Here is a 26,655-nt window from a genome sequence, read left to right as displayed (position 1 = left end):
TCTTACTCTCTGCTATGAACTTATTAGGGTCATAATATTTGCACACTATCATTCTCATCTACTCACCTTGCATAACTGTTTATAACAATGTGACCTAACAGTACATATGTACCCACTCACAAAACATAACGGATCAAGAGTTTAGTGTTATATCTCCTCTGAACTATATGATGCTAATTGTTTACTTTAGTCCTAACTATGGCACTTCAAACATATTTGTTGCAATTTGTGACCTTTTTTCTATCCACTGGCTTGTTGCTTCTCCCCTCATTCCTTTTTCCTTTTTCAGATTTCAATTACAGACGTATTTCCCCTTAATACTCTTTGCCCAACTCCCTTACTTTTATGATTATTCATTTTTCTATCATTCGGCCTTCGGTTCCATTTATGGCCGCTACTCAAACCCATTTTCTTTCTTACGTTACCTTGGCGCCTGCTAGATTTGAATCATAAACCTTTGCTCTTCCATTCTAATACTTTTGCCCGTTAATCCCACCTTCCGATCACTTGGCATTTCTTTTTTAAAATGGCTGCCGTTTTAACTTGCTTCGTTCAGGAGTCATTTCGTGTCCCAGTCCTTCTTTCATTTCCGTGGCTCCGAGTGCTTCTTATTCTAGACACATACCGAACGCTACCAGATTTGACACCGGAACTGCTACTGCGCGCACTTAATTACTACTTTCAGGACTTACCAAGGTCCTTGGACTCGTCACTTACTCAGGACTCAGGACTCCACTACCTGCTGTACATTTGGCCCATACTAATTATTGGTGTCTACACATGCTTACAGACACAGACACTGAAAATACATACCTCCTTTCTTTCAAAAGATAGGATACAGTTCTCGCTGCAATTTCCTTACTTCCATCAGTCCAAATTTGATGTTCTATCTACTTGTCTCCAGTCTAGCCTTGAAAAAGTCACTGTGTGACGAAACACACGTTGGCTGTGCTTGACTGACTGTATTCTTTGACATACTACTATTTATCCGAATAAACGATTTTCTGGAATACAAAGAAGAATACTGTACTATTCAACAACGGATTTGCTTCATCATAGTTTGCACTTGTATTCAACTACTATATATGCTTTGTGTGCTGTGGTCACATTTGTTTGTTGTATTCTGTGTATACTCGTGTACACTATTCATGTGCCTTGGAATAGTAGGGCACCAGACTACATGCACCTCTTCTCAATTGTTGTTTTGAATATACTTTTTGTGGACATCTTTTGGAGGTGCGAGCTAATTCTGTGCTGTTACCAACTTATACTATTGGGTACACTCAATAAAAGAAATGTGCAGCTATAGCATCTCCAACAGGGAGACTGAGCATTGGTCTAATGCCCAAAACATCTGCTTATGTGCTATTTCCAGGTCTAATTGCTAACTGTCTACGATCCAGTAGGTCATTGGACTCTGAGTGCAGCATAAAATGTAAAGAATTGATTTTCTAAAAGATCTTCTCAAGAAATTAAATGGTGTTTATAGGGCATGAACCTAACTGAATCCATGGGATCCAATGAAGAATTGGTAATAAAATGGGGGATCCACACCTTTAAGCAGCCTAGAAGCATGTACATACAAACAAGGCATTCAATGTTTTAGCACTGATCATCAATAGAGTAGACAGACTTCAACCACCCTGATGGGCAAGGGTCTCCATTATATTTTGTAGCCGTTGTGTACTTAATTCCTGCACTATTATTTCTTTTCAGTATTGCACAGCCTCTTTGGGCTGACCACTGAGGGAAAGCGCACGTCATCTGGTGCTGAAAATAGCACACACTGTTCCAAATTTTATGACAAGACCGGAGGCTCCTATTATGCGTTTCTTTTCTTACTTTATTAAACAGCAGCAGTCAAGAAACTACAGTTCCCATAAGGCCAGAGGGAAAAGGGCCAATGGGAAACAAACAGTGTACAAATATAACAACCAATGGACATATACAAAGGCATTATGACATCACTTGACTGCGAACAGCCCTCTTTTCTTGCTGCTCGCAGTCAAGTTAAGTACCTTTCCTTCATTGCTCTTGTTCATATTTGTTTATATTTATTGTATTTATTTACCGAGTTGGTTTTACCTTATGCTGTAGCTTTGCGCTTGTTTATTCCAAGCCGGCGAGTCGCCGCATTTATTCTTTAAGCGCTGCTGCGCGCTCTTATCTCCCGGTGGCATCTCCTCAGATGCACGCGTTCTATTCAGCGCGTCTGAGGAAATGCTTCAGTTCTGTTAGGACGCGCTCGAGCAACGGACGTTCCTGTCACTCGGCGTGCGTTCATATGAATTTATCTCAGCCTCAGCTGACTTGGCAACATATTTTGTTACCTGCCTCCGTTGACAACCGCATTCCTCCACAACGCGCCAGGTTACCTTTTACTGAACCCTTTTTTCTGTGTCCTGACCCCTTTACAGAGAATTTCCTACACGCCCACAGTGGAGGTTTTGGTTTGAGTTTTCCTTCACATTTAACCCCTTATTTCCCAGTTCAATATGTAGAGGGATAATTCTCCTTCCTGACAGCACATTTTAGAGGATGTTAGTGATATTAGACAGTAATTAAATTCCTTTATTAAATCCTCTGTACAACAAGCTGTTACCTCTTCCATAAATAAACTCTCCAAGAATCTTGAGTCTTCCTTTACTAATTTAATATCTAAGACTCTATCGGCCCAGGCTGCGGGGGAAGGCAGTCAGCGCCTGTCCCCTTCTAAATCTAAATCCAAAAAATTGGCGCAAAAGGCAAGTGAGGTTTCCTCACATGTGGCAGAGGACGTGGTTCCTCAAAAGGCTCCCCCCAAGGAGAATAAAAATGTGGATAATTCTCAGTCATCATTAAAACATAAAAGAAAAGCCAATAATATTATAACCCCCTTGATAATTTCTGCTGTCCAAGATACAGATGATGACATGCCGGATGCGGACTCTGATTCCGTGGTATCAAATCAAATCATTAACATTTATAAAGCCTGCTACTCACCCGTGGGGGTCTCAAGGCGCTAGGGGAAAGGGGGGGATTACTGCTGCTCGAAAAGCCAGGTTTTTAGGAGTCTCCGGAATGCGGAGTGGTCCTGGGTGGTCCTGAGGCTGGTGGGGAGGGAGTTCCAGGTCTTGGCTGCCAGGAAGGAGAAGGACCTCCCACCCGCCGTGGAGCGGCGGATGCGAGGGACGGCAGCGAGCGCGAGGCCAGAGGAACGGAGGAGACGGGTGGGGGCGTAAAAACTGAGGCGATGGTTGAGGTATTCCAGTCCCTTGTTGTGGAGGGCTTTGTGTGCGTGGGTGAGAAGTCGGAAGGTGATCCTTTTGCTGACTGGGAGCCAATGCAGGTGTCTCAGGTGTGCGGAGATGTGGCTGTTGCGGGGTACGTCGAGGATGAGGCGGGCCGAGGCGTTTTGAATACGTTGCAGGCGTTTTTGGAGTTTGGCGGTGGTCCCAGCGTAGAGGGTGTTGCCGTAGTCCAGGTGGCTCGTGACGAGGGCGTGGGTCACGGTTTTTCTAGTGTCGGCGGGGATCCAGCGGAAGATCTTGCGGAGCATGCGGAGGGTGAGGAAGCAGGTGGAGGACACGGCGTTGACTTGCTTGGTCATGGTGAGAAGAGGGTCCAAGATGAAGCCGAGGTTGTGGGCGTGGTCTGCAGGGTCGGTGCAGTGCCGAGGGCCGTGGGCCACCAGGAGTCGTCCCAAGCGGATGGGGTGTTGCCGAGGATGAGGACTTCCGTTTTGTCAGAGTTCAGCTTTAGGCGGCTGAGCCTCATCCAATCTGCGACGTCCTTTATGCCCTGTTGTAGGTTGGTCTTGGCGCTGGCGGGGTCCTTGGTGAGGGAGAGTATAAGTTGGGTGTCGTCGGCGTAGGAGGTGATGATGATGTCGTGCTTGCGTACGATGTCGGCGAGGGGGCTCATGTAGACATTGAAGAGTGTCAGGCTGAGCGATGAGCCTTGAGGTACGCCGTAGATGATCTCGGTGGGGTCTGAGCGAAACGGTGGGAGGTAAACTCTTTGGGAACGGTTTGAGAGGAAGGAGGCGATCCAGTCCAGGGCCTGGCCTTGGATCCCGGTGGAGCGGAGGCGGGTGATTAGGGTGCGGTGACAGACGGTGTCGAAGGCAGCCGAGAGGTCGAGGAGGATGAGGGCGACTGTTTCACCGTTGTCTATCAGGGTTCTGATGTCGTCTGTGACTGAGATGAGGGCGGGTTAAGTGCTGTGGTTGGTTCGGAATCCGGTTTGTGAAGGGTCGAGCAGGTTGTTGTTTTCCAGGAAGGTGGTCAGCTGTTTGTTGACGGTCTTCTCTATTACCTGGGCGGGGAAGGGCAGGAGTGAGATGGGGCGGACGTTTTTCAGGTCGCTCGGGTCAGCCGTAGGTTTCTTTAGTAGGGCGTTGATTTCAGCGTGTTTCCAGCATTCGGGGAAGGTAGCAGAAGAAAATGAAGAGTTGATGACGGCCTGGAGGTGCGGGGCGATGATGTCGTCGGCTTTATTGAAGATGAAGTGAGGGCAGGGGTCCGATGGGGCGCCGGAGTGGATAGAGTTCATGATGGTTTTGGTTTCTTCAGTGTTGATGTGGGTCCAGTCGTTGAGGGTGATGGCCGGGGGTGCGGTGATGCTTGGTTGGGTCTGGTGTCCGAAGCTGTCGTGGAGGTCGCTGATCTTGCGATGGAAGAAGGTGGCGAGGGAGTTGCACAAATCTTGTGAGGGCGTGACGGCGTTGGCGTTGGGGTTGGAGAACTCCTTGACGATGCTAAAAAGTTCTCTGCTGTTGTGGCTGTTTTTGTCCAGTCTGTCGGTGAAAAAGTTCCTTTTGGCAGCGCGGATCAGGTGGTGGTGTTCGCGGGTAGCGTTCTTGAGGGCGGTCATGTTGTCAGCGGTGTGGTCCTTGCGCCAGGCCTTCTCGAGGGTGCGACAAGTTTTCTTCGATTCTTTGAGGGTGTCAGAGAACCAGAGAGGTTTTTTGGTGTTGGCCTGTCGATGCGTGCGTTTGAGGGGAGCAAGGTTGTCTGCGCAGTTGGAGATCCAGTTCGTGAGGATGAGGGCTGCGTCGTTCGGGTCGGTGGTGAGGGTGGGTTGGTTGGCGGCGAGAGCGGAGAAGAGTTGCTCTTCGGGGATTTTGTTCCACTGTCGACGAGGGATGGGTTGAGTGCGGAGGTGGCGGGTCTCGCGTTGGAATGTGAAGTGGACACAGCTGTGGTCGGTCCAGTGTAGAGCGGAGGTGTGGCTGAAGAAGATGTGTTTGCTGGCGGAGAAGATAGGGTCAAGCGTGTGTCCGGCAATGTGGGTGGCGGTGTTCACTAGTTGCTTGAGGCTGAGGTTGGCGAGGTTGGCGAGCAGGGCGGTGGTGTTAGGGTCGTTGTTTTGTTCCAAATGGAAGTTGAGGTCGCCTAGGAGAATGTAGTCCGGCGAGGCGAGGGCGTGTGGGGAAATGAAGTCGGCGATGGCGTCGCTGAAAGGGGCGCGCGGTCCGGGGGGACGGTAGACGAGGGATCCTCTGAGGGTGGTCCTGGGGTCGGTGCGAATCTGAAAATGCAGATGTTCAGCGGCGAGAGGGGTTTCTTCGGTGGAGGTGGTGACGCTGATGGAGTCTTTGAAGACGATGGCGATACCTCCTCCTACTTGGTTGGTGCGGTCTTTTCTGGAGATCTTGTAGCCTTCGGGGATGGCAGTGGCGATGTCTGGGGCCGACGAGGCGTTCATCCAGGTCTCCGTGATGAAGGCGACGTCCGGAGCTGTGGAGTCCAGGAGGTCCCAGAGTTCAACGGCGTGCTTGTGGACAGAGCGAGCGTTGACCAGGATGCACTTGAGGTGGTTGATGGCGCGTGGGCTGGTGGTCGTGGTAGTTGCGTGGTGGAATATGCGTTTGCAGGAGTTACAGGCGAAGGGTCCATGGGTGCGTTTGGGGTGAGCTTGGAAGCAGGTGTTGGAGTGCCCTGGGTTGAGGGCGTGGAGGGGGGTGGGGTCGTAGCTGGTCAGCGGGGTTCGAGAGAGCTGGGGATCAGGGGTCGTGGCGCTGGGCGCGGGCCAGGCGCGGACGGGCGCAGGCGGGCTTGGCGCGCCAGCGGCGCGGTCGCGCAGTGGCCGCCATAAGAGGGAGGAGGGGTCAGCTGGGGGCGAATGGGAGCTGGGGGGCGGGGGCGTGCAGGAGGTCGCGGCGGGAAAGCGCGAGGGAGGGGGGGGACAGGTAGAGTGAGAAGAGCTGGGGGAGGAGGGTTTAAGGGTGGAGGGGGGTGAGTGTTAGGAGTTTTAGGAGATTAGGGAGAGAGATAGGAGTAGGGTTGAGAAGATAGGGGAGGGGGGTTGTAGAGGTGGGTGAGGGTGAGAGGTAGAGTGAGAGGATAGGAAGATAGGTAACAGAGGGGGTGTCGGGACGGGGGGAGAGATAGAGAAATAGATAGATGGAGAAATAGGTGGAGAGATAGAAAAATAGGTAGATAGGAGGAGGGGGTGAGTGAGGGAGTTTGATAGAGAGATAGGTAGATTGGTAGATAGGAGGAGTGAGGGAGGCAGGTAGTGAACGGGGTAGATAGGGGTGATAGAGAGGGGGAGGCGAGTGAGGGAGGGGGTGAGGCAGGAGCAGGAGGGCAGGGGCGGGAAGAGACAGAAGATGGAGAAAGCAGAAGAACAGAAGAACAGAAGATCACAGAAGAAGATACAGAAGACGAAGAAGCAGATGACAGAAGATCACAGAAGAAGATACAGAAGACGAAGAGCAGAAGGCAGAAGACCACAGAACAAGATGAGGAAGAAGAGAGGCGACAGGAGAGGCTGAGAAGCACACAGAAGAAGAGAGAAGACGGGGAAAAGAAGAGTACAGAAGAAGATTACCGAAGAGGAGTGAGGAGGAAGAGACAGAGAGGAGGAAAAGAAGCAGGAGCAGGAGAGAGGGTGAGTAGCGCGGGGCAGGGCAAGGGGCTGGGAGGTGGGGGGTACTTACTGCGAGGTGGGTCTCAGGAACCTGGAGGAGCTGGAGGAGCTGCAGCGGCAGGGGGAGCGACCTACCCTTGGGTCAAGGGTCGCTACCACTGTCGCGCAGCGGCGCCATAAGACGGAGGAGGGGGGGAGGGGTCAGCTGGGGGCAAATGGGAGCTGGGGGGCGTGCAGGAGGTCGCGGCGGGAAACGCAAGGGAGGGGGGGGACAGGTAGAGTGAGAAGAGCTGGGGGAGGGGGTTTAACGGTGGAGGGGGGTGAGTGTTAGGAGTTTTAGGAGATTAGGGAGAGAGATAGGAGTAGGGTTGAGAAGATAGGGGAGGGAGGGTTGTAGAGGTGGGTGAGGGTGAGAGGTAGAGTGAGAGGATAGGAAGATAGGTAACAGAGGGGGTGTTGGGACGGGGGGAGAGATAGAGAAATAGATAGATGGAGAAATAGGTGGAGAGATCGAAAAATAGGTTGATAGGAGGAGGGGGTGAGTGAGGGAGTTAGATAGAGAGATAGGTAGATTGGTAGATAGGAGGAGTGAGGGAGGCAGGTAGCGAACGGGGTAGATAGGGGTGATAGAGAGGGGGAGGCGAGTGAGGGAGGGGGGTGAGGCAGGAGCAGGAGGGCAGGGGTGGGAAGAGACAGAAGACGGAGAAAGCAGAAGAACAGAAGATCAGAAGAACAGAAATACAGAAGAACAGAAGAACAGAAGATCACAGAAGAAGATACAGAAGACGAAGAAGCAGAAGACAGAAGATCACAGAAGAAGATACAGAAGACGAAGAGCAGAAGGCAGAAGACCGCAGAACAAGATGAGGAAGAAGAGAGGCGACAGGAGAGGCTGAGAAGCACACAGAAGAAGAGAGAAGACGGGGAAAAGAAGAGTACAGAAGAGGAGCGAGGAGGAAGAGACAGAGAGGAGGAAAAGAAGCAGGAGCAGGAGAGCGGGTGAGTAGCGCGGGGCAGGGCGAGGGGCTGGGAGGTGGGGGGTACTTACTGCGAGGTGGGTCTCAGGAACCTGGAGGAGCTGGAGGAGCTGCAGCGGCAGGGGGAGCGACCTACCCTTGGGTATCTGATAAAGATGACGATGTCTCCCTCTCTTCCCCACCTACTAAAAAATCTAGACTTTTGGAAAATTCCAAATCCCATCTTTTGCTAGACCCTGAAGGTTTACCCATGTTTGACCCTTCCTTAATTCACCATCCTAATTCCACCAAGAGGGCTCCGGCTGACTATGTCTCCGAGTATATTTCAGCCAAAATAAATTGTCCCTTAGAAAAACAGACCAGAACAAAACTTAAATCCGAATGCCCCCGCCCTTCCCTTCCCCACAAATCCTCCATAACTCCCACCATTGACGAACCTCTCCTCACCTTTTTTACAAGACTCGGCAAGGACCCTCGCAAAGGTGTAGACAAAGCGTGGTCAGGTTGCCAAGATAAGCTTTTAGATATTCTTGGTCCCCTTGCCCGGATTTTTGATATTGCTGAGGAGGCCAGACTGGAGGGTTCTATTATAGACCCAGATGAACTTACCCTTTGGGTACAACGTTCCCTGTGTCTCTTGGGAAACGCTAATGCGGCTTTAACTCATGAGCGCAGAAAAGGACTTCTTTTAAAACTCGACCCCAAGTTGGTTAACTTGGCTAAAGTGCAACCAAATTTCCATACCGAGGGTCTGCCATTCAGTGAATCCTTTATCAAGGAGTTGGGAAAATATGTGGCAACTTTTACTTCGCTGGACAAAGCCCAACAATCGCTAAAGAAAATGTTTAACCAGCGTGTTTTTGGCAGGGCCGGCAGAGGGAGGAACCGCTTTGCCGGCCGCTCCTATCATAACCAAGGTTCCAGAGGCTACAACGGTCCCTCCTAAATCAATAATCAAATCAATAACATTTATAAAGCGCGCTACTCACCCGTGCGGGTCTCAAGGCGCTAGGGGAAAGGGGGGGTTACTGCTGCTTGAATAGCCAGGTTTTTAGGAGTCTCCGGAAAGCGGAGTGGTCCTGGGTGGTCCTGAGGCTGGTGGGGAGGGAGTTCCAGGTCTTGGCCGCCAGGAAGGAGAAAGATCTCCCACCCGCCGTGGAGCGGCGGATGCGAGGGACGGCAGCGAGTGCGAGACCAGAGGAATGGAGGAGGCGGGTGGGGACATAGAAGCTGAGGCGTCGGTTGAGGTATTCTGGTCCCTTGTTGTGGAGGGCTTTGTGTGCGTGGGTGAGAAGTCGAAAGGTGATCCTTTTGCTGACTGGGATCCAATGCAGGTGTCTCAGGTGTGCGGAGATGTGGCTGTTGCGGGGTACGTCGAGGATGAGGCGTGCCAATGCGTTTTGAATGCGTTGCAGGCGATTTTGGAGTTTGGCTGTGGTCTCGGCGTAGAGGATGTTGCCGTAGTCCAGGCGGCTTGTGACGAGGGCGTGGATCACGGTTTTTCTAGTGTCGGCAGGGATCCAGCGGAAGATCTTGCGGAGCATGCGGAGGGTGAGGAAGCAGGCGGAGGACACGGCGTTGACTTGCTTGGTCATGGTAAGAAGAGGGTCCAAGATGAAGCCGAGGTTGCGGGCGTGGTCTGTGGGGGTCGGTGCGGGGCCGTGGGCCACCAGGAGTCGTCCCAGGCGGACGGGGTGTTGCAGAGGATGAGGACTTCCGTTTTTTCAGAGTTCAGCTTTAGGCGGCTGAGCCTCATCCAATCTGCGACGTCCTTCATACCCTCTTGTAGGTTGGTCTTGGCGCTGGCGGGGTCCTTGGTGAGGGAGAGTATAAGTTGGGTGTCGTCGGCGTAGGAGGTGATGATGATGTCGTGCTTGCGAACGATGTTGGCGAGGGAGCTCATGTAGACATTGAAGAGTGTCGAGCTGAGCGATGAGCCTTGAGGTACGCCGCAGATGATCTCGGTGGGTTCTGAGCGAAACGGAGGGAGGTAAACTCTTTGGGAACGGTTTGAGAGGAAGGAGGCGATCCAGTCCAGGGCCTGGCCTTGGATCCCGGTGGAGCGGAGGCGGGTGATTAGGGTGCGGTGACAGACGGTGTCGAAGGCAGCCGAGAGGTCGAGGAGAATGAGGGCGACTGTTTCACCGTTGTCCATCAGGGTTCTGATGTCATCAGTGACTGAGATGAGGGCGGTTTCCGTGCTGTGGTTGGTTCGGAATCCGGTTTGTGAAGGGTCGAGCAGGTTGTTGTTTTCCAGGAAGGTGGTCAGTTGTTTGTTGACGGTCTTCTCTATTACCTTGGCTGGGAAAGGCAGAAGAGAGATGGGGCGGAAGTTTTTCAGGTCGCTCGGGTCAGCCGTAGGTTTCTTTAGTAGGGCGTTGACTTCGGCGTGTTTCCAGCATTCGGGGAAGGTAGCAGAAGAAAAAGAAGAGTTGATGACGGTCTGGAGGTGCGGGGCGATGATGTCGTCGGCTTTGTTAAAGATGAAGTGAGGGCAGGGGTCCGAAGGGGCGCCGGAGTGGATAGAGTTCATGATGGATTTGGTTTCTTCAGTGTTGAGGATTACAGACCGCAATTCTACCCCCAGAGATCCAGGGGTTTCCGTGCCAGAGGTTACCGTGGTTCCAGAGCCTCTAATCAAACAGGTAAGCCCTGCTTGTGGTCGTGTTCCTATAGGGGGACGTCTTCGTCATTTTCTCTCAAAATGGTTAGAAATAACTTCAGATCCTTGGGTCCTCAATACCGTTCAGGGTTACATTATCGATCTTTATTCTATCCCCAGTCAATTACACCCTCCTATCATTCCTCATTTCTCTGCAGAAATGTCAGATCTCATTACATCAGAGGTCCAATCCCTTATCCACAAAGAGGCCATCTCTATTACCACTCCAGATCCAACAGGGTTTGTCAGTTCCATCTTTTTGGTTCAAAAGAAAAACAAAAAGATTCCAGGAAGTTTCTCCAGTTTCATTGGTTAGATCATCTCTATCACTTTACCTCTCTACCCTTCGGTCTATCTTCCGCCCCCTGGTGCTTCACCAAACTCATGAGACATGTTGTGGCTTTCCTCAGAACTCAAGGTGTGAGACTCATCATATATTTAGACGATATACTCCTACTGAACCAGTCTCCTCAGTTGCTGTTGTCCCATCTAGCTCTCACATGTTCCCTGCTATCGGATCTAGGTTTTATCGTCAACAACGAGAAGTCTCTCCTCACACCCACTCAGGTTATAGAATTCTTAGGCTTTCAGATAAATTCGGTCTCAGCCGTCCTTATGCTTCCTTCTTCAAAGATCAAATCTATCAAATCAGAAATTTTACAAATTCTACGAAATTCTCTTATTTCTCTAAGATCGCTGGTAGGTCTTCTCTCTTCGTCCATTCAAGCGATCTTTCCCGGCCCTCTCCATTACAGAGCTCTTTAAAGATTAAAGAGATTAAAGATTCGCCACCTAAGAAAAGGACTTTCATACTCAGACACTATTCCCCTAGATCACGATTCTCGCACAGAACTTAAATGGTGGATAGACCATTTAGACGCATGGAACGGAAGAACTATCTTTCCATCAGCCCCAGATCTTGTGTTAGAATCAGATGCAAGTCTCTCCGGCTGGGGGGCCCGTTGTGGACCAATCTCGACTGGAGGTTCATGGTCTTTAGAGGAGTCCAGATTGCATATAAACTGTTTAGAGATGCTTGCCGGCTCCTTTGCAATCAGAAGCCTAGCAAAGAACAGGGTTCGCTGCGCCATTCTTCTCAGAATGGACAACATTTCGGCAGTGAGATATATAAATCACCTCGGGGGCACAAAATCCAAACCTCTTGCGGAACTGGCCAAGAGTTTTGGGGAATTTTGCCTTTCAAACATCTTTCAAACATCTTTCGGTTCATGCAGAATATCTTCCAGGATCTCTGAACTCGGTTGCAGACTGGCACTCACGTTACCTCCGAGATTCCAGTGACTGGAAACTTCATCCAGACATTTTCCAACGCATCCAGAATATGTGGGGTCCCTTTCAAATTGACCTTTTTGCCTCCCGTCTCAATTGTCAACTAGCCTTATTCTACAGCTGGCGTCCGGATCCATTAGCATTAGCAGCCGACGCTTTCTTTCAGGATTGGTCGAGTTTTGTAAACTACGCCTTCCCTACTTTTCTCATGATCAGCAGAGTTTTAGCTCACATCAGGCGTCAACGAGCCACAGTGATTCTCATAACCCCATTTTGGCAGTCACAAATTTGGTTCCCAACTCTCTTAGAACTCGCAATAGACATCCCTTACCTCCTTCCTTCCTTCCCGAATCTTTTATTAGACCCCAGTCATCGTCCTCACCCCCTCATCTTGGACGACTCGCTTACACTTGCTGTTTGGAAGATTTCGGGTATACCCAACCTGTCCCTTTCATTTCGACAGCGGCTTCCCAATACTTATCACAATCCTGGGCCCCAGGCACCAAGAAGGCATATAAGTCTGCATGGTCCTTATGGCATAGCTGGTGTTTGGGAAAACGTATCGATCCCTCTTCGGCGGATGTAATTTTCATTGCAAATTTTCTGGCGGCTGAAGGCAGTAAAGGCAAAGCTTTTCGTACCATCAATTTATACAGATCGGCAATTTCCTCTAATCATTCCTTCGTCAATGGGAAACCAGTTGGTGAACATCCACGTGTTTGCCGTCTATTGAAGGGAGTAAAATGTTCTAATCCTCCAATGCCAAAATATAGACAATTATGGGATGTTAATATTGTTTTAAATTTTTTATTGTCATGGCCTGATAATTCTATGCTTAACTTAAAAATGTTATCTGCCAAGTTAACTATGCTTTTATGTCTAGTTTCTATCAAACGTATTTCTGATGTTAGAGCTTTAGATATTTCTAATCGCCAATTCACACATTCTGGTGTTTTGTTCACAGTGACTCGTCGTACAAAGACTAATTTATCTTCTGTTTTTTATCCTTACTTCCCAGACCATCCCAAACTATGTGTCGCACAATGCTTAAAAGTTTATGAACAAATAAACTGCAGATTTAAGGACTTCCTCGGCTTCCCAACTTATGATCTCTTTTAGGAGACCTTTCAAACCTGTTTCGGCAACTACCTTAGCACGCTGGGTCAAATGGATTATGTCCCTAGCGGGTATTGATACTTCCATGTTTGGGGCTCATTCCTCCAGAGGCGCGATGGCTTCCAAAGCATTTTGGGCAGGATCCCGCCTCGAGGATATTCCTAAATCTGCAGACTGGTCTAACGATAACGTTTTTAGAGTGTTTTATTGTAAACCTGTTGAGAATATTTCGTTGAATGTAATTAATATGCTTTGAACTCGCATAAAAGGAGCCTCCAGTCTTGTCATAAAATGTAGATTTTCCTAATTCTTTGACGGAAAGTCTTAATTTTATTAAAGACACGGAGGCGAGTATTATCCCTCCACTATGGTATAACTTTGTTATTTCCCCCTCCCCCCCCCTTTTTGTCTTCCTAGCCTCAACACAGGCGGTACCACAATCATCATAAAATTTCAACTGCAGCAGGAAGTTCCACCTTCTTATCTTCACTTTCTCCTGCTACTGTTCTTCGAAGCATGGATCCTTCTCGCAACAAACGTTCTCCTTTTTGATGGAGTATTGAACTTTTGTTCCGAACTTTTGGCCACTGTTCTAGCTATATTGATTATTTTCGCTATCTTTCCATTGTTTAACTCTGACTAACTCTCGCAAGAAAAGAGGGCTGTTGGCAGTCAAGTGATGTCATAATGCCTTTGTATATGTCCATTGGTTGTTATATTTGTACACTGTTTGTTTCCCATTGGCCCTTTCCCCTCTGGCCTTATGGGAACTGTAGTTTCTTGACTGCTGCTGTTTAATAAAGTAAGAAAAGAAACGCATAATACTCGCCTCCGTGTCTTTAATAAAATTAAGACTTTCCGTCAAAGAATTAGGAAAATCTACATTATATGTGATAAGGGAAACCTGCATGGGTAATGCCACACCAAGAATTACTGCTAATGCAGGATAGTGTGGTTAAATATCGCATTATTCTGAGTTTTGCACTTGGGATTAGGGAATTACTGTGGGAGCTGATGTTTGAGCACTGAATATTGCAGGTTTTTCTCCCATTTCGTGACACTTTACCTGGGAACATTTTGCATGGCTTTTTCTCGCAGAGGGTGCCAGAGAAAAAAAATGAAGTTAAAGTCTTTTCACAACACCTCTATATCTAATTTGGGTGGAAAATCCAATTTCGCTCTCCAAATCGGAACTATGAATATGCTCACAATGATGGTATAAGTCTTTTTTGGCATACATATTTATTGGTAATACTTCATCTGTTTGGAATTATGCCTTCAAAATACGGTTGTATTATTGTGAGGATATTCTCAAAATTATAAACTGTTAGTATCCATGAAATGAACTGGTAAACTTCTAAAAAGAGCTAAAGTGCAAAGCTTTCTATTACAAGCCTAAGTCTCTGTAGCCTACTTTCCTGCTCTTGTCTAAGCCCGGAATTGTAGAGATGAAAAAAACAATATTCCTCAATATACTTTGAACTTTGACATAGAAAGACATTAAAAGAAAGGAAATCGGTTAATTATTCAAACATATATCCTATTTTTTACAGCAAGACAATCTCTCATAATACAAAGAGCATTAATATCTAACCCAATTGCATTACATCTGTCCTGATACAATGTTTTGTAGTGCCTAACTATGTCTAGCTTAAATATAAGCCTTTTGAATCAATATATTTTTTTCAGATTTCTAATTAAAATTGTAAGGTACACAAAAAGAATCAAATATTTTCCAGAAACGTAGCAGTACTCCACATACATTTCAACTGCTTCCTAGCCACACAAGCAGAACTATTTTGTACAGGAACAATCTTAACTGAACGGTAACAGTGCATTTCAAGGTGAACACAAAATCACTGTGAGATAAGAGTGTTTGCCGTTAAAGCTATCAGAGTTTGCTTTCTATCAAATGTTTAGCAGGGAACAACAAAAGTTAGAAAAACCCTTGAGCCAAATGACAGACTTCATGTCCCAATCTTTCCATGACGTGTAACTCTATTACATTTTTCCCTAAATATATGTTGTACCACCACATGTACTGACGTAGTGTGACCTTAAACTTTGACATATCACATTGTAAAAAGGAACGAGTGCATTGTAAAATAAGTAATAATACAAATGTTTACAGTAACATCAGAGCAATATATTGAAACACTTGTGAGGCAGAGGGCCTTAAAGTTATAGAAGCAAAAAAAACAGCTAAACACCTATTTGTCACTATATATTATGTGTAAAACATTAACTTCGGTTTGTAAAAGTAAACACAACCTAGGCGATCAGTTTAATAAGAAATTATTTGCACTAGTACCTAAAATGTAAAAAAAGCTGTTTTTTCCTTATACTCAACATACATGTAATAAATGGCCCAGAAAAATCCAGAATTAATTGTCCTAATGGTAGTATAACATTATAACTCAGATATGACATTTGCCTTCATATTGTATCCATGAACTTCATTAATCTAGCTATGTACCTAAGTTCTGCATCACTCAGACAGTACCTTAATCCCTCCATGAGAGAAAGACAACCCCTTGCCCATATTCGGTGCTCTGTTAAATGGCTATTACAAGTACAAAAGATATCCAATAATGGCGCAAAGCTCTTTTTACATAATCAGAAATGGTTATTAGAAGTTGTCTGATATTGTTTTCCCTATACATGAGCACAAATAGTGCGACCAACTCAACCAAACCAACCTTAGCCTGGTATAAAATATTGCAGTACACATTTTGGACCCTTTTAGCCCTATCGTTGCCCACCCAGAGAGGAAATTTGAGGACAGACGCCTCCCCATTTAACAATTGCCTTCTTCAGACCATTATTCAGATCGCAATACAAAAACAACGGTCCTTTGAAAAGATATAAAACCTCCTCCCCATGTTTTTCCCTGACCTTAAATCAGTGAAACATCCTTGTAAACAATGAGACAGGAAATGGAGTAAACATTATGACATTTCAGCAAAGACAATTTACAAAGATGTCATAAAAAGTTACAAGAAGCTCATTCGTAAAGCACAGCCCCAATCCTTTGTTCTCCAATATTAGAAGCACTAAACAATCCTAAGGAGATTTTCAAATTGTTAATTCTTTCTCACCCCTGCAGCCCGTCATCAAAAATAAGTTTAGTCACAAACATTATCCAATACTTTTCTAATAACATTCAAACCAATCTCCTTCGAAGAGTCTACTTCATAAATTGCAAGTTGCAAAGCTGGCTCACCGCTGGATGCCTGTCCCCCACATCTTTTTAATACGTTTTTAGAAATGGGGAGTGTACTGCTATGTTTGCAACAAGTCCAAATGCTACCCCTTCTGAACAAATCTAGCACAGACTTAGCCACCCCTAGCAACTTCAGGCCTCTCTCCCTTCTTTTTGCACTTTCATAAATACTGGAAACTGATCAATAAACAGTTGTAAAACATTCTTGGAAGAAAATCTATTATTTCATAGAATTTAATCTGGGTTTCAGCCTGGTTTCAGGACTGAAACTACTTTACATGAAGTAGTAAAATTTATGAAGGTCAGTTTAGATCATGGTTTTTCGGCTTTGGTAGTCCTTTTGGACTTGTCGGCCCCTTAAGTGCTTTATCACATGATATTTCGTTAGAACACTTGGAAGAAGTAGGTATCCAACAGCTACCTAAACAATAGTTGCAATCCTTCCTATCGGACAGGTCATGCATATCCCTCCTTTCAGATCCATCTCCAAAGTTTTGAGCACCAATGTTCAGCGGGGTTTGGGTTTAAGTCCCACCTTGTTCAACATATATATTGGATCCACTGGAGAAAATTATAGACTCATGGGGCCTTTAAGTGATGTTATATGCTTGACACCCAACTAATGCTCTCCTTTCAGATGGCTAAGCATGAAGTCCTGGAACGTTTCCAAGGATGTCTCAAAGCTGTGGCATACTGGATGCATCATAGCTATCATAGCTGCTTAAAACTGAACTCAGAAGTCTGAACTACTGTTCTTTGGAAATAGTTCATCGCTGGAAGTATTAAATTGGTAGGACTGCGTGAACCCTCAACTTGAGTCTCCACAGTTAGGAATCTGGGCATCAAAATTGATAAGGAGCTTTATTTTAGACCTCAGATCCAATCAACCACAGCTTTCTGCTTTGCCTTATTAAAATCCCTAAAAAAGGTTCTGAAATTACTCCTTACACTCGAAAAACAGTTCTTTATTTGTTAGTAACATCGAGGTTCGGTTATGTAAATGCACTTTATCTTGGATTATTAGTGACCCTTATCGGCAGCCTGCAGTTGGTTCACAACAGACTCATAAGACTGGTTCTAAGTCTCCTAAGATGACAATCATCTCTCCTCACTTGAACTACTGCATTAGCTTAGAGCAGTTCACAAAAAGGGCCCGATAAACTTGAGAGATATATTCTCAGCCTTAGTGCCCCCACCAAATCATTTGATCCGCAAAGAAGGGCATGCTGACAATACACAGGATTCATAGAGCAAGAAGAGGTGTTTGTTTCTTTTCCTATCTAGCAGCAAAACTTTGGAAATTATCTACATTCCAACTTGAGGAAGTTAACCGCTGGAGATAATTTTAAAAGAGAGCTGAAACCATTATTTCTCCTTTACAGACTGGCATGGTTACTTGTCACTGACCACCGGCGTGCTTCAGTTGAAGTAGCTGTGCGTTATAGATATTGTTCTCATTCATTCTTTCATTTAATGTGGCCAGACCTAAGGAGGGATGTGTCAACTAAACTCCTACTACATTTGGCAGAGTTCACAAAATGAAACCCATTGCTGTTGCATCTGTCGAATAAATCTAAATATAAATTGTTTTTGTAATGACTTTCAGAGTGTAAAATCCCTTCCTGTTGTATTTTACAGAGGGCTTAAATGTAAAACCAGTTCCCATTATATTTTTCAACTATTTTAAAATGTAAAACCTATTTCTATAGTGTTTGTCATGAGTTCACAAAGTAGGACCCTTCCTATTGCATTTGTCAGAGTTCACAATGTAAACCCTCCTCCTATTGTATGTGTCTGAGGGTTCACAATGTAAAGCCCCCATGCTTATGCTATTTGGCAAGTGGTTCACACTTTAAACCCATTCCTATTGTATTTGTCAGAGTATTCACAGTGTAAAAACACTTCCTGGAGCTATTGGCAAGCAGTTCAATGTAAAACTCCTGAGAACAGCAACCTTATATTTCGTAACACATTTGTTGGCATGCGCATTGAATTAATTTGTGTCATAAAAACAGCTCTATCCACACAATCAAAGGACTTTGATAGCAATTTTACTGATGGTTGTATCTTTTTGGACAGAGCAAAAATATTATCCATGTTGCTAATATTTGCTCCATACCGTGCCTTGTTTAATGGAATACAGTTAAGAGATATATCTCAGGTATACCCCAGTTCTACACTCATGCAAGAGGATGCATGAAAAGTATTTTGTCTCATGCAGGTGATCATCCTGTAGTTAGTAATTGAATTAAGATGCCCTTGTTTGTGAAATGGGAACAGAATTGACCACCTCCATGAAGGTGGAACAGCTCCAAAAGTTAACCTTACTTAAAAAGGGTACCTGGAAGACTACTGGAGTCAGGAGCACTGTTGGTTCTTGAAAAACTAATTGCATCCATGGTGGTACATAGTTTTAGTTTATCTTTATATCATTAAGAGTTGGAAAATATCACAATCTGTTTCACCTCCTTCTCTACCTAAAGTTTTCTAGTATGGTCTAGTTAGCCTTTGTCTGGTATTATGTCCCCTATACAAAGTCACAATTAATACTAAGGTGGTTAAAGAAAGAACAAAACACCTTAGAAGAATCCACTTTGGAAAATGTCAACACTTTCCACTCACTGCTCATCTATATATTTGTTTACATTTTTAATATTGGCATGTGTTCTTTCAGGGGGGTCCTAAAGGCTCCCAGATATCTATTGAAATTCCCCTCTATCAGTTTCATGCCTTTAATAAACCAGCTGACTTTATTGGAAGAACCCTCAAATTAATTTTACAAGGCATGTTTTGTTTGCTGGTTATCTTCACCAATAGGAAGTCTGTTAAATCACTTCATAATTTAGAATTGTTATTCATTGAATAAGACTTTGTTAGCCAGCAATTATTGCCTTCTTACTCAATCCAAAAAAGGTGCTCAGTGCTAAAGTGGTGACACAGTATAGATGTAAAAAAAATATCAAAACATTGTGTATACAAATCATGACATAGGGCCACATAAAGACATTGAGATATTGATATGTGGTTAGTACTTTGTATCACACAATAATTAAATCTGAAAATACATTTTAATTGCATCAAGTATATAGAAACTTACAAAAAACTAATTCTAGACCAATATCTTAATTAACACTATTTTGTCTTTGTTATAAAAAATATTTAAACTATTAAATACTGTCTTGTTGCATTCAACTGTTTTTTGTAAATCTCTTTATTCCGTTTGTAGGATGAGGAGAAAAACAAATCATACAACATACCACACCCCCACAACTTCAAGGACATGTGGGTACATTATACATTCAGAATACACATAGTCATCCATGAATTGGGTCCGGACCGGACAGCAGTACAGCAAATAATACTTTTCTTGGTTAATTGTTACTGCTGGCCAGGGGATCTCCTCTTCCCACTCACGGATATAGATCTAGTCTATCTGTATTCAGGACAAGCACTCATCAGCCTCCCTTAGTCCTCCTGTTCTCTCACCTTTCTCCAGGGACCCTTATTTGCATTCAACTGTTCTGATTGATTGTACTGATGACAGTTTTATATATACCAATTAACATTTCTTCTGAGTGGTTCATCAAGTGGCAGTATTTGTGATTTTTAAAACATATCACAAGCAATCACTGTGGTTTTATTGGTTAGCCAATCACAGCACACTTGAACTGGGAACCTCCCTTTCTTCACAGGCTTAGTTTAGCAGACTTCCTCTGAGTTACTTGCTTAGGCAGCTTTTGGGTCGTGAATCACAGTGGTGCTGTGGACATAGTAGAGTGAACGATTCGTCTATTTAATACATTCTAGAAGCACAGAATACATTCAAGACCAGACTGGCTATACCAGGCATCGGTTGTTTCCCCGAGGCTGGAAGGGTAAAGCCTGGTTTTATTTTAGGGAGGCCGGTTTTGCAGCAGTCCCATGTAACAAAATCAGCAGACCAGCATAATCCACTCATCACTCACTTTCGTTTCCGGCCTCCCTGTGTTTTCAAATATGTTATAGTTTTAAAAAGCACCTGATGCAGAGTTCCTCGTATATCCAGCTGTTTTCAGCAACAATAAAAGTTCAAGGTTCAAGGTATCACTGGTGATTAATCTTCCTGCTGGAGAGAGATCAGAGATTTGTCTAGTAGCAGTTTTGACTCATCTAAGGTAGTGCAGTGGGTTAATATGCCTACTGCAAAAAAACGTGTATCATGCAGATCACAGAACTATATTTTATGTGCATAGCACAGTGGGTTACTGCTTTTGGCATAGAGATCCCTTTGCTTCCTTGCAGTTCATAGATTACAATTGTAATCTACCACAGTGAGCTACGAACTGCCATGAAAGAGCTACATGCAAACTACACGGTACAGGTTAGAAAGTTATGTTCATTAGCCTAATGTTACTACAAAGGGTTTATTTGGGTAGAAATAAATTCTTATTAGTAAATCCAACTCTAACCACTGAGTTACATTTTGAATACTGGGTTTGTGCTTCTCCAGACAAAGCACTCTTAAAAAATGCCTATACCTCGTAGTCCCCTATGTCTTTTCTAGACACAGATTTACAGATGTATTTTTCATTTTCTCTATGTGTGCGTGATATAAAGTGCTCCAAAACATATGAAATACATGTGAGAGAAGAACTATGGAGAGATGAGTGGCACTGGTGGAGGGTGATAGGGTGAGAATAATTGAAGGGCCTCAACAATTATTGTTGTATCATGGTGCACTGGAAGGTCATGCCTTAAAAGCTAATAAAATTGAATAAATAATGAAAAATGTGTTGTAGAATATACTATTTTTGCCATTTTCCCTTAGGTTTTCTTTAAAGGAGTACACCCCCTCCACAACCCTTCCTTGTAGTGGGCAGGCTCGTTCTCTACGCAACGTACAAGGGCCAGTCTGACAAACTTTGCCAGGGCTTCTTTAGGTTCTCAATCTGGTGTTTAGAGTTATTACTATTGTTAATATCAGGTGTGTTACTTTTCCCCACTCTCAACAGCTCTCTTTGAATTTCTAATGATAATGGAAAGCTTGATAAAGGAAAGAGGTCAGCCCAGTGGAAACAGTGCGGGCAATGGCTTCAGCTCTCTTAGGGAGCCAAGGCCAATGCTGTCACACACCAGCACTCTCGGAATGCACACTGTCTGAAGAGCAGACAGTGCACATTCCGAGGGTGCTGGCAGGAGGTCCCTGCACTGCCCGAGACATGGTCCCCCAGCTCCTTTGCCTCCGGGCCTTAATAGCATAAATGGTCTTTAATTACACACTTGACCTATTCATTTGTGATCACCAATTGATTGAACTGCAGGATTTATTGACGTTTTTTAAATCTTATGTGGATTATAACACCCTGAACATTAGTTTTGAAAAAAGCCAACTAAAGGCATTTGGAACGTGTGCAGTCAGTGGCTACTGGCATGCTGGTAATAACTATCTTAGGCAGGTACAGAAAGCAAATTTTGGGATTACTCTTTGATTATGAGCTGAAATAGGTCCCTGATTTGGCAACATATGCTAACTCTCAGAACAATTTGTGCGATGCTATACCCTGAAACCGGTCCCAGGATACTTGTTTCCTGTCCAGGAAGGACCTGGCCTGGCAGTTCGTCTGGACTGTTCCCAGGGGTAATAGGGTCAAGACTGATTTGCATATAGCTGGATCCAAACTGGGGTGACGTGGCAAGCAAAATAATCATGGATTAAACCCAGATCTGTGACTGGGGGTGAGTGTTTGAAAAGTTTCAACACTCTGTCCATCATTTTATTTCATTTTGTGATGTTGCCTTGTGCGCTCTAAGTGGCTAGAGTATGCCCAGACGTGGATCTTTTGCTTGCTGCACCACTGGATTCAAGCTAGCCTGGCTGATGAAGGGTGAAACCCTGAAACCAGATGCTTGTTACCTGTCCAGGGGGAACTGGGCCTGGCAGTTCCCATGGGGAACAGGTTCAAGACCGATTTGCATATGACTGGGTCCAAACTGGGGTGATGTGGTGAGCAAAATAAGAATGGATTAAACCCAGACCTGTTACTGGGGATTAAGTGTTTGAAAAGTTTCATCATTTTATTTTGTTTGTGATGTTGTCTTTTATGTTTCTACAATGTAAACGTATTAGGGTTCGGTCATCATTCCACTCATGTGGATTAGTACAAATGTATCATCACTTACTGGATCAAGGTCCATTTATTTTCTTGCCGATATGTCTATTGAAACAGTTACTTTTTAAATTTAATTTCTCTACAAATCTTTAGAAAACTTGGCACAGGAGATATGGTATACACATCCGACAGCGCCATCACCATCTCAGACACTGGGCAGGTTGACTGGATGGGGGGAGGGTAGACACCTCATCACACTCTTCTACAAGGCTCCTGAGAGAGACATGGCAAAGGATCCATACAAAGCGAAGTTGGCATGGGAGACGGACCTGGGGGAACTCATTGCAGATTCGGATTGGGGACAAGAAAGCAGTTTCCTGTAGTAGAAGGTTTAAATTGTTGCACTTCAGTTATTTATACCGCACTTACGTGACACTGTCCTGGTTAAATAGTATAGATTTCAACAGGATGGCGAGGTGTGTGCACTGTGGAGAGCAGAGTGATACTGTCATGTTCCACCCCTCTCTTACCACCATTGTCAGATGGGATAGGGGTGCCACTTTGGATATTGCACATTCTGATCTGGCCAATATAGGGGTAACTCTTTCCAGTAGCCATGGTGCTGCTGACAAAGCAGGCAGTGAGTCATCCGCGGCCAGACCCCAGGCCGCCCGACCCCACCATGGAGAAAAGAGAAATGCTGCAGCCGAGAATGCGGCCCACAACATCCCGGAAAGCGGAACACGGACCCCGCCGTGGGCCGAGAATATAACGCTGAGGGATAAAAACCCACCCGCGGCATAACACCTACGTTCTTACGTGAAAATGAATGAAAATATATTCATTCTAATACCTGGGGTTTTTTAAGTGCTAGATGGCAGAGAGAGGTAGCCTGCTGAACAAAGAAAAGGATACTGGGTGAAAAGCCAGGTCTTGAAGGCCAACAGATCTTTTTTTTTTCATTTCACGGGGGAGAGACTTCCAGGGTCTAGATGTGCCAACAACAAAGCTTCTTCCACCCCAAAAAGATTTTTTAAATTTAGGAACTATAAGATTATAGGCTGTGGCAGATCAAAGTGGTCTAGATGGAATATACCAATAAAAGCTTTGCCTGAGATAGTTGGGGCAAATGCCGTGGAGTGCTCTAAAGGCGATGCACGCGGCTTTAAAGTCAATGCGCTTCTTGACAGGAAGCCAATGAAGATTAAGACTAGAGGAAACAGACTCAAATTTAGAAATGCCTAAGAGTAGGTGGGCGGCAGCATTCTGTAGGATCTGGATTTTTTTTAGTCATTTTTCGAGAATGTTAACAAATAGGGCATTGCCGTAGTCAACTTTAAATAGAGCCAGAGCTGAGGTCACAGTTTTCTTCAAGATGAATGGGATGAAAGGGAAGATTTTCCTGAGGAGTCTTATAGTGTAGAAGGTTGTTGAGGTAATGGTGTTGATGGGTCCCTCGAACAAAGATTGCTACCAAAAACTACCCCTAGTTTTTTTTACCTTATTGACAGGGGTCAGGAGAAAACCAAGTTCTTGAAGCCACCACACAGGGGACCAAAAGGAGGTGTTATTGCCAAAATGTAGGACCTCCGTTTTACTGGAGTTATGTTTAGGCAGTTACGGGACATCCACCTGGAGCAGACAGTCGTTAAAGCGAGTGGCTGTGTATGCTACATCACTGGCCAAGGATATCATAATTTGGGTATCTTCGGCGTCAGAAACTACGAGAACCAAAATGACACTTCAAGAGCAACAAACTGTTCGCAGATGGTAAGAAAGGATTTAAGAAGAGTGAGTGTTTGTCCCTTAATCCCAATGGATGCAAGACAATCTAAAAGAATGCTGTGATTGACATTGTCGAATGCTGCAGAGAGATCCAATAGAACCAGGGCAGGTTTACCTCCTGCATCGACAGTCTGCCTTATTTGCTCTGATGTTGTAATAAGGGCAAATTCAGTGCTATGGTGGCTTCTGAAACCAAACTGAGTGGGGTCAAGATGTTCATGATTCTTGATAAAGGAGGATAATTCAGCATTCATGGCCTATTCAATGATTTTTTTGCAGGAAACCAGAGGCGTGAAATGGGACGATAGTTGGTGGGGTCTGCAGTATCATGACTGGGCTTTTTTTCAGAAGAGGGAGGATAGAGTATAACTTTCACTTGATGGGGAAGTAGCCTGTGCAAAACATCTCATTAAAAATGCCCATTAAGTGTTCCGTGATAATTTCTGGTGCTTGATGAACAATTTTGGGGGGGGCCGGGATCAAGGGAGGAGCTGGATTTTGTTTGGCTAAATAGGATCAAAACTTGTGCAAAGGAGAGAGACGTAAACATGGAAAGTGTACCAAGATCACCACCAGAAACAGGCTGATGGAGTGTTGCAATATCTACGAGAACAGCAGTTAACCCTGGTGATGTCCAGGAAAGGTGAGGACTTAGGTTTCCTGATGGAGCGTCCTCAGTGGAGGTCTGACGGTCCGTGATTTGCTAAAAAATGTCTATAGACTGCCTTTACCTTGTCCTGAAAGAAAGATGGTAAAGAATTGCAGAAGGCTTGGCTGACGTTAGTATTTTTGTTTTCAGAGGGCTTCCTAAGTTTTTGTACTGTAGCAAATAATTCTTTGGAAGAGTTTTTAGAAGATTCAATTTTATGTGTGTGGTAGCAACTTTTCTCCTTGCAAGTCATATCTTTGTATACTGCTAAGGAACTCTTGTAAGATTCTCTTTCCATGGGGCTGTAACTGTGCCTCCATTTTCTTTCCAGCCTGACATGTCTGCTTCTGGAGTCTGAGACTCTCAATGAACCATGGTTCAGATGGTGTATTTCTAAGGCTCTTGTGGTTTTTGAAAGGTGCTATGTGATTAAGAGAGGAGTCAATCCAATGATCATAGGCGTCAGCGGCCATGTTGAAGTCCTTCTGAAGTGCAGGGGGATTTTGGACTAAAGATGATTTAAGAGAATCAGATGTGATAGTATGCAGGCCAAGAGGATCTAGAGGACTTTGGCCGTTTAAGGGTGGGTTTGTACCTGTTAAGTTTGAGATTAAACATGACTACCAAGTGTTCAGACCATACCAGAGGGAGGGATGGGAGAATTTAAAGATGGGGGTTGTCTGAAAGAATTCAATCTAGAAGTTGGCCAGCTGAATGTGTGGCTCCCTTAACATGTTGTACTAGGCCCATACTATCCTTCATGTCTATGAGTTGGGTGTCGTTGTTATGTGCATTTTCTAAATGTAAATTGAAATAGCCGAGGATGGTGTAATCTGATGTGTTGACTTTGATGTCTAAGAGTTGACCAAGATTGTGGGTAGAGGTGACCCAGGGGAGGTCAATAGATCAGAAGATCATTAAAAGAGTAATGATTAGTAAGCTTGATTTAGATGAAAGCACTTCAAGCTCCTGGGAACCACTGTGGCCTACAAATGAGCTTTTGAACAGGCTGCGGTAGATGACAGATAGTCCTCTGACTCTTTTTTCCAGAGGGTCTTCTCTGAAAATTGAGGATCTGCCAGAAACTGTAGTGGACAGTTCTGGGCCGGAGGCTGTGTCTGCCCAGGATACTGTGATGAAAGCAATATTTAAAGACTGTTATTGAAGGAAATCAGTGAATTTGAGGGCATGTCTAATGAGGGAGCGAGCATTGATCAGAGTACAGTGGAAAATCCCTACTTGCTGGGGGGGCTTTGGAGTGGAGTCCTCCAAAGCAGTCAGGTCTCTGATTTTTATATTTAGATAGGGTGATACTACAGCTAGGGCATGTGAGAGTATCTGTAATTCTATACCGGCATAGAGCGGGCCAAAGCATCGCTTACCTGGACAATTCAAGCTGAACAACTCATCCCTAGAACAATGCACCAAGCCTTTGGGCTGTGAGGTGAAACGTCTGGCATGGCAGTGCACTGGGGTGCATGATATCTGGAGGGAGGTGGTGCTTAGAGTTGAGTGGCCATGGCATCACCATTCTCCAAAGAGCCATGGCCTGCCTGCTAGTAATGATAGCAAAGCCCAGGGGATGCCAGATATTGTACAAGTTCCTACAGTTGGAGCTGCTCTTATCCTATGGATTATGGATGTTGTTGAGTGAGGGGTCGCAGAGGAACAATTCCTGCATCTTTCCTGCACTATTGAAAAAGCTTCTGAGGATCTGGTGGCCTGGAGGTTGATGTTGGGCAATTTAAATGAGCATAGTGACTCGGACACTGATTTAGACCACAGAGTTTTGTTGCATAGGAGAGCTGTGGCTACCAAGCAGTGATCTGGAAAATGCTCATTCTTGTTAACTCCCGGACTTGGTATATAGTTAGTTAGTTAAATGCTTATAAAGTGAAGACACCCACCCAGCTGGGGTTTCCCAGCGCTAATAGCAAACAGGTAGAAGTATCTGGCTTAGATCTTTCAAAACAACCATGTCTTTTATTGTCTGTGGAAAGCTGGAAACA

The sequence above is a fragment of the Pleurodeles waltl genome, chromosome 8, assembly GCF_031143425.1.
Source record: "Pleurodeles waltl isolate 20211129_DDA chromosome 8, aPleWal1.hap1.20221129, whole genome shotgun sequence".
Classification (NCBI taxonomy): domain Eukaryota; kingdom Metazoa; phylum Chordata; class Amphibia; order Caudata; family Salamandridae; genus Pleurodeles; species Pleurodeles waltl.
The sequence above is the reverse complement of the archived record's forward strand: the minus strand, read 5'-3'. Positions refer to the sequence as shown.